Raw genomic sequence first — 6,492 nt, 5'->3', positions numbered from 1 at the left:
ACTCGTAGGTATGTGTAGAAGGCTTACGTACTGCTAGAAATGCGTAGAAGACAAATATACGGCTTCTGAACCCTCAGAAATGTGTAGAATGCTTGTTTACCCCATAGAAACGTATAGAAGGTTTGCGCCCCCCCCCCCCGTAAAATTGCGTTGGGGGCTTGCTTATGTGCACTTAATGACACTTAAAAAGGCTTGGGTACCTGTAGGTATATGTATTAATAGAAATGCGTAGAAGCTCGCGTACCCCTGGATATGCGTGAAAGACAAGCATACCTCCATCTGTGGAGGAAACTACCATTCCCTTAGAAATGCGTAGGAGTTTTTTCCAACCCCCAGCAATGCATAGGAGGCGTGCTTATCCCAATTAAAAGGTGTAAGTACCCGTAGATATGCTTTGGAGGCTTGATTTCTCCTAGAAGTACGTAGGAGGCTTGCGTGCTCCCCACCCCTATATATATATATACGCATAAAAAGCGTGACTACTCCTTTGAAATGCGCAGTAGATCTGGGTATCTGCTTGCATATTATGCTATAACTACGGCTTAATCCAATTTTTTCTCAGTTTACTCGTTTTCCTCTCCAATTGCTGATAATATTTCGCGTACCCGCGAACGTGTCGTCACGAACACTCACGGGGAGGTACGCGTACCACAGGTTGGGGGAAGAGGGGGGTTACTAGGCTATTAATGACTACCAAAAAAACTTCCGAATAACCAAATCGAATGCTATAATTATGTTATTTGTAGATCTATTTCTTAAAAAAAACAAAAGCTAATATCGTCTTCATTATCACTCGATTTTCGCTAAATACGAAATTAACACGATGGTTAGTCGTTAGCGGAATACGCGACACGATCACCTTACATAAGAGAAACGGGGGGGGGGGGGAGCGAGAGAGAGCACCAAATAATCAGTGAAAATGTAATTTTGTTGTTTACCGTGTTTGTCGACGCTAATTACCTGAAAGTGCCTTTAAAACAGTTTCCCAGCACAGCAACTGCTTCCGGGTTCAATTAACTGCGTACAATATATATTTGTCGGTTTTGTTTTTTTTTTTAAACTGGTCACGAAATCCACTGTTGTCCCTGTTTTTTTTAAGGGCTGAACGAGGCTCTCGTCGTGAAAATTCGAGCGGAATTGGGCGTAGGAGTGAAAATTCCCCTCCATTTAATCCTCATTGGAGTGACTCCACCCTCGAGTTGGCAAATCTGAGGGTCTTGCACGTATCACCAACCAGCGATACGAGAAAACACTCTTCCGTATCTGCGGCCATAACTGAAAAAAAGGAAGTTAAATATTCAAATTAACCTTTAAATTCATAGTTTTTCATATGTTCATGTATAGGGTGTTTCATAAATTCGTAAATAGTTTCAAAATCTAGAAAAAAACCTGAAGGAATCGGTATATTCGAATGCGGTTTTGCGGAAAAGTTATTCCCACGGAGGGGAAGGGGGATTTGTTTTTAGTACATACGAAAAATTTAGTTAGAATTTTTTCGATAGAAGGCGCTGCGGGGAAGTATGGTAGGAGTGATTGGATCCGAACCTTTATTGAATCTCTTCTGTGCCGAATACATTAGGAAGCTCCCCAGCGCGACCCAACCCGCACGGGTAAAAGGCTTATATCCCGGGAGGGACAGAGCCTTGGTCGTGTCTGGTCTGTCAGATACATTAGTAAAGCTTCAGCTGGCGATTCATGGCTGAGGTAAAACAACTTCACCAAATAGTGCTTGATATCCACTTATGTCAATTATCACAATGAGAACCCTCATGGAAGTACCAGTAACAAGAAAATTCCGAAATGAGCTCAAAAATGTTAACCGTACACCCGGCATTTTATAGGACTCCGATTTTGCATAATTTCAGTGATTTGCTTTTAGGCAGAGGCTTCTATCGACAAAAATTTGAAGTAATTTTTTTTTTGTATTCATATCTCTATATTTCTTTTTCTTTTAAAACACGTTTAGAGTTTTAATAACAGATTCCTTGTATGTAAAAAACGCAACACTAAAGTGTAAAAGCTCAAATAATCTGCGGTTATCAGAGCAATAATCTGCCATTTTTAAAGAAATTTTCCTCAAACTTCATATTTATTCCGCCTTTGTATAGGCAAGCCTCAGCTATGGCATAGGGTCAGCGGAGTAGCAGATATTAGCAGCTAATTTTACCTTTTTCATGAACTAAACATGTTAAAGTATGTCGAGAAATGAATTTCAGTCAGGTCATTTTTTCTACCACCACTCACAAAAATGAACTTTTTTTAAAAAATGGGTTGGTATTAATAATTTATTTTTTAGTAAAAATGCCAAAAACGAAATTCAAAACATATTTCTGAATTGCTAACACACTTTAAAGAAAAGAAAAATAACTGCCTGAAATTCCCTGGAGAGCTGCTAAATTTCTGAACGAGAGCGGCTTTGTAAAAGGTTTAGATTGATGTGCGGTTAGATACTGCTACTTGAATCACCACATTGGAGGGGCGAAAAGCGCACAAAGCGCTTGCGAATCATCACTCGTTAACCGAGTTAAAATATGTTCAAAATTTTTGCTCGTTAACCGAAGTTCCACTGTATACACAATGCCCATCTGACAATACCATTGATCTTGATTTGCGTTGCGTACTTTCTGAGGTACAGCGGAAAACAATTTCGTTACGAATAGGTAGGGAAGCGGCACCGGAACCAGAACAGTGTCATCGGATTGGTTTTGCAATGCCCATCTGACGATACCATTGATTTGCGTTTGCGAACTTTGAGGTATGAGAGTTCAAACATGTCGTTACTCGTTGGTGATGTACCAGGTATCGTCAGATGATTTAAGAGACGTATTCACGTCAAAAAATTTACCGAAACGACGTTTTAAACGTAGTCGAATACCTTAAGCTATCCGACTACCTTTCTTGTCACTTTTCTTTAAAATGGTTCTGGAGCGAACTTTAAATACATTTGTGATAGAAAGTGTCTCGAAATGGTGAAAACAGTGACAAATTTTGGTCTATCTATTATATTTTCTATGAAAAAGTCGTTTTTATGTCAAATTTCAGGCAAAATTCATGTGATATTCGAAACACGATTGCAAAAAAGTTTATTAATGAAATGCTTTGTGATTTTCACAGCGCATTTAGCTAGTACTGTTGCAGGTTATGAACTAAAATTTAAAGGATTGCATGATATGTTCATAAGTTACACTAAAATATGTTTAAGTACGTGTGAATTTTTTGAAATTTCATCCTAGATTTTGTCTATAAAACACTGTAATTCAAAAAATATATGTGATAGACGTTTGATTTTGGTTCATAACCTCAACAATATATAGCAAAATATCACATTAAAATTTCGTAAGGCTGCAACGCATCAATTTTTACAAATCATGTCATAAAGTCAAGTAAAATGTCAAAAATATCATTCGTCGTAAAACACGTTCAAAGTCTTTATTCGCGTATTACTTGCATGTAAAAACGCAACACTAAAGTGAACGTAACTTTGATTCTAAGCATCATATAAACAAAACAAAGCCCGTTTTGGAATCACAACAAATAGGGCTTTTATAAAAAATAAAAATCCACATTTTCTTCCAAAATGACGTTTTCAACGTAGTCGAGAATACCTTAAATAACTTTCTATCAGTAGGATATCAGGATTAAATATTCTTCAGAGATTTCAGTCAAATCGGAATAAAATTCCAGGTGAGAGAGAGAACGGCATTATGCCGTACATTTACCGTAAGCAGTGAAAGGGGTTAACGATCAACATGAAATAAGTATGGGCCGTACCTCAAGCCCTTGAATATTCCCTAGAAAAAAAAAAAAAATCACCCTTTCTTACATCGAACCAAGACGTAAACAGGAAATACGACCGTCCTTGCCACAGACAGGTATGTATATATAAAAAAAAAAAAATCGAGACAAGGTCTCTCCCGTTGGAGCACCGAAGTGTATTACAACAATATTTATAAGGGAAAGATGGGGATATACACACGAACAGGACATTGCCCTGGTTAGTAGACGGGATATACCTTAACCCTAAGTCTTCACACACACACACAACACCACAGATTACACGAAAACGAGTGAAGAGAGATTCTGAATGGAAAAGGATATGAACATATCCGTTTTTTTTTAAGTTCAAAATCTCCGTTTCCCCCCTTATATCCCCGTAAACCCAACCGAAGGGGGTCACTGTGCTTCACTCCACCTCAAGAAAGGGACAAAAAACGCATTAAAACACGGTTTTTATGCGTATTTCCCCCCCCCCCCCCTAACCCATCATAACCACCTATGTAAGTTTTTTGCTCTTTTAAGGAAGAAGGAACCTTATACAAAAAAAGAGATATAGTCCCCTTTTTTTTATATTCGTTTCTCGATCCAGACAGTTGAGGGGAGTGCGCGGGGCCCTACGACCCCTTTTTTCGTACGTGATCTTCAGAAGAAAGCCCTACAGGTCTGTCTTTATGACGGCAGGGATTCGGTGGGGCGAAGGGAATGAGTTGGATTTTTTTTTTTTTTTTTTTTAAATAGTTAAGGTCAAGGAGAGAGAGAGAAGAGAGAATTGTGTCTATGCGACTGAGATGACCCACATTGGTAGAATAGGGGTTAGTGCACGTTTTTTACCCATTTTCTTGGGTCGCAGTAGACGTGCGAGCACCTTTTGATATTGAAGATTGAAGGAAGAGAAGAAAAAAACCCTTATTTTTGCCCCTTCCGGCTCTTCACCTATCGGATCTAGTGACGGGGCGAATGGACCTGATGAACTTTTTTCATGTTAAAATGTTGCACGTCATAGGGTTTTTTTTTTGCTCCTACTTTTTTGCCATCTGCAATCTGCTATATATTTTTTTCCCCCCGATGGTAAAATTCATTGTAAAGAATTTTTGGGAGGGGTGAGAAATTTTTTAAGAGTCGTCGTAGTACCCGGATGTATGAACGCCATGGTTTTTTTACCAGTTGAAAAAAAATATAGGAAAAAAAACCCCGAAAGGTTGTTACAACTGGAATTTCTTATATATGTATATTGTAGTTTTTTCCCCTCGCTTCTTCCTTTCTACGTCATTTCTGCACCTGTTGCCGCTAACTGACCTGGCCTAGTACGGAGAGGCCTATCCCGAAAGGCCATAAAACCGCCAATAGATTTAGTTCCGTTACTGACGTGATTTCCGATATACCGGGATGTCAAATGGTTTCCCAAAGTGGAGACCGTAACTGGTTTTTTCAAGAATTTATATATTCAAACCCTTATATCTGGGGGTTCATATTTATTTTTAGGGGGGTTTTCGGCCGTAATCCTCCACTCTGGCCAGTGCGGGTTGGAGGAAGACCATCCGCGTCCGTTCACCACGTGTTAAACATGGCTACTTACAGGGATGCACCACGGGAAGGTGCGGATCGGACTTTGAGCCTCTACTCCTAGTCGATTCCTTCAAGTCCTCATAATGAAGCAATTAAAGGGTCTTCTCCTAGTTAACAAGTAAAGACTATTCAACAGCCTGATTGACAGCCATACATAGTAGAAAGCTATGTATACCTGGAACAAGAAATTACCATAGACAACGGAATAATTAATGAAGGATCAGGATTGAATGGAACACTTTTGGCATAAACTGCGTGATTCTGAAGAGTCACATGCCATTATGCCTGAAAAGAAAAGTGTTTAACCAGTGTGTTCTACCAGCACTGACTTATGGAGCTGAAACATGGACACTCTCAAAAGCAAGACGGTACAAAGGCTACAGACAACACAAAGGAGCATGGAAAGATGTATGTTAGACATCACAAGAAGAGACAGAAAACGAATCACTTGGATAAGGAACCACACAAAGGTATATGATATCATGGGAAGAATTAAACGTTTGAAATGGAAATGGGCAGGACATATTGCACGAAGACAGGACAACAGATGTACCACAAGTATTCTAGATCGGTACCCCCAAACGTCCGAGAAGGCGTCCTCACGCAAGATGGATTGACGAGATCAGGAAAGTGGCAGGAGTCAACTGGATGGCTAAAGCATCAGACAGAGCAAAATGGAAAAATTTAGAGGAGACCTTCATCCAGCAGTGGATTGAAAATGGTTGTTATTGATGATGATATCTGGGGATGGCTTTCATATTCTATAACAGTGGTTCTTATCCTTTTTACCATCCCACAATCCCCAGTTCAATATGACTACCTTTCTGCAACCCCTTGGATAATTAGTTTTGTATTTGAAATCTATTTTCTGTAAATAATTATTCACATAAATTAAGAAGGGTGGGGGGTTGATGCACGATCTTGGCTTCCAATGCTTTCCTATAAGAGAAATCTCCTTCATTTAAGGAATATTAAAAAAAATTTCTATGCACACTTTAGGTGCTTGATTTTTTTCCCTCTCAAATACTCCAAAATTTACCCATGTCTTGTACTATAAAAAATTTTAAAAATAATTTTAATAAAAAATCCTCGCGTTAAATTATGTAACACCATATTGTTGAGAGACATGTGCAAAGTTTCAACACATTT

The sequence above is a fragment of the Pholcus phalangioides genome, unplaced genomic scaffold (assembly GCF_987345545.1).
Source record: "Pholcus phalangioides strain wild (caught in Gottingen) unplaced genomic scaffold, Ppha-v1.0 ptg000016l_1, whole genome shotgun sequence".
In the NCBI taxonomy this organism is placed as follows: domain Eukaryota; kingdom Metazoa; phylum Arthropoda; class Arachnida; order Araneae; family Pholcidae; genus Pholcus; species Pholcus phalangioides.
This window is presented reverse-complemented; position numbering follows the sequence as displayed.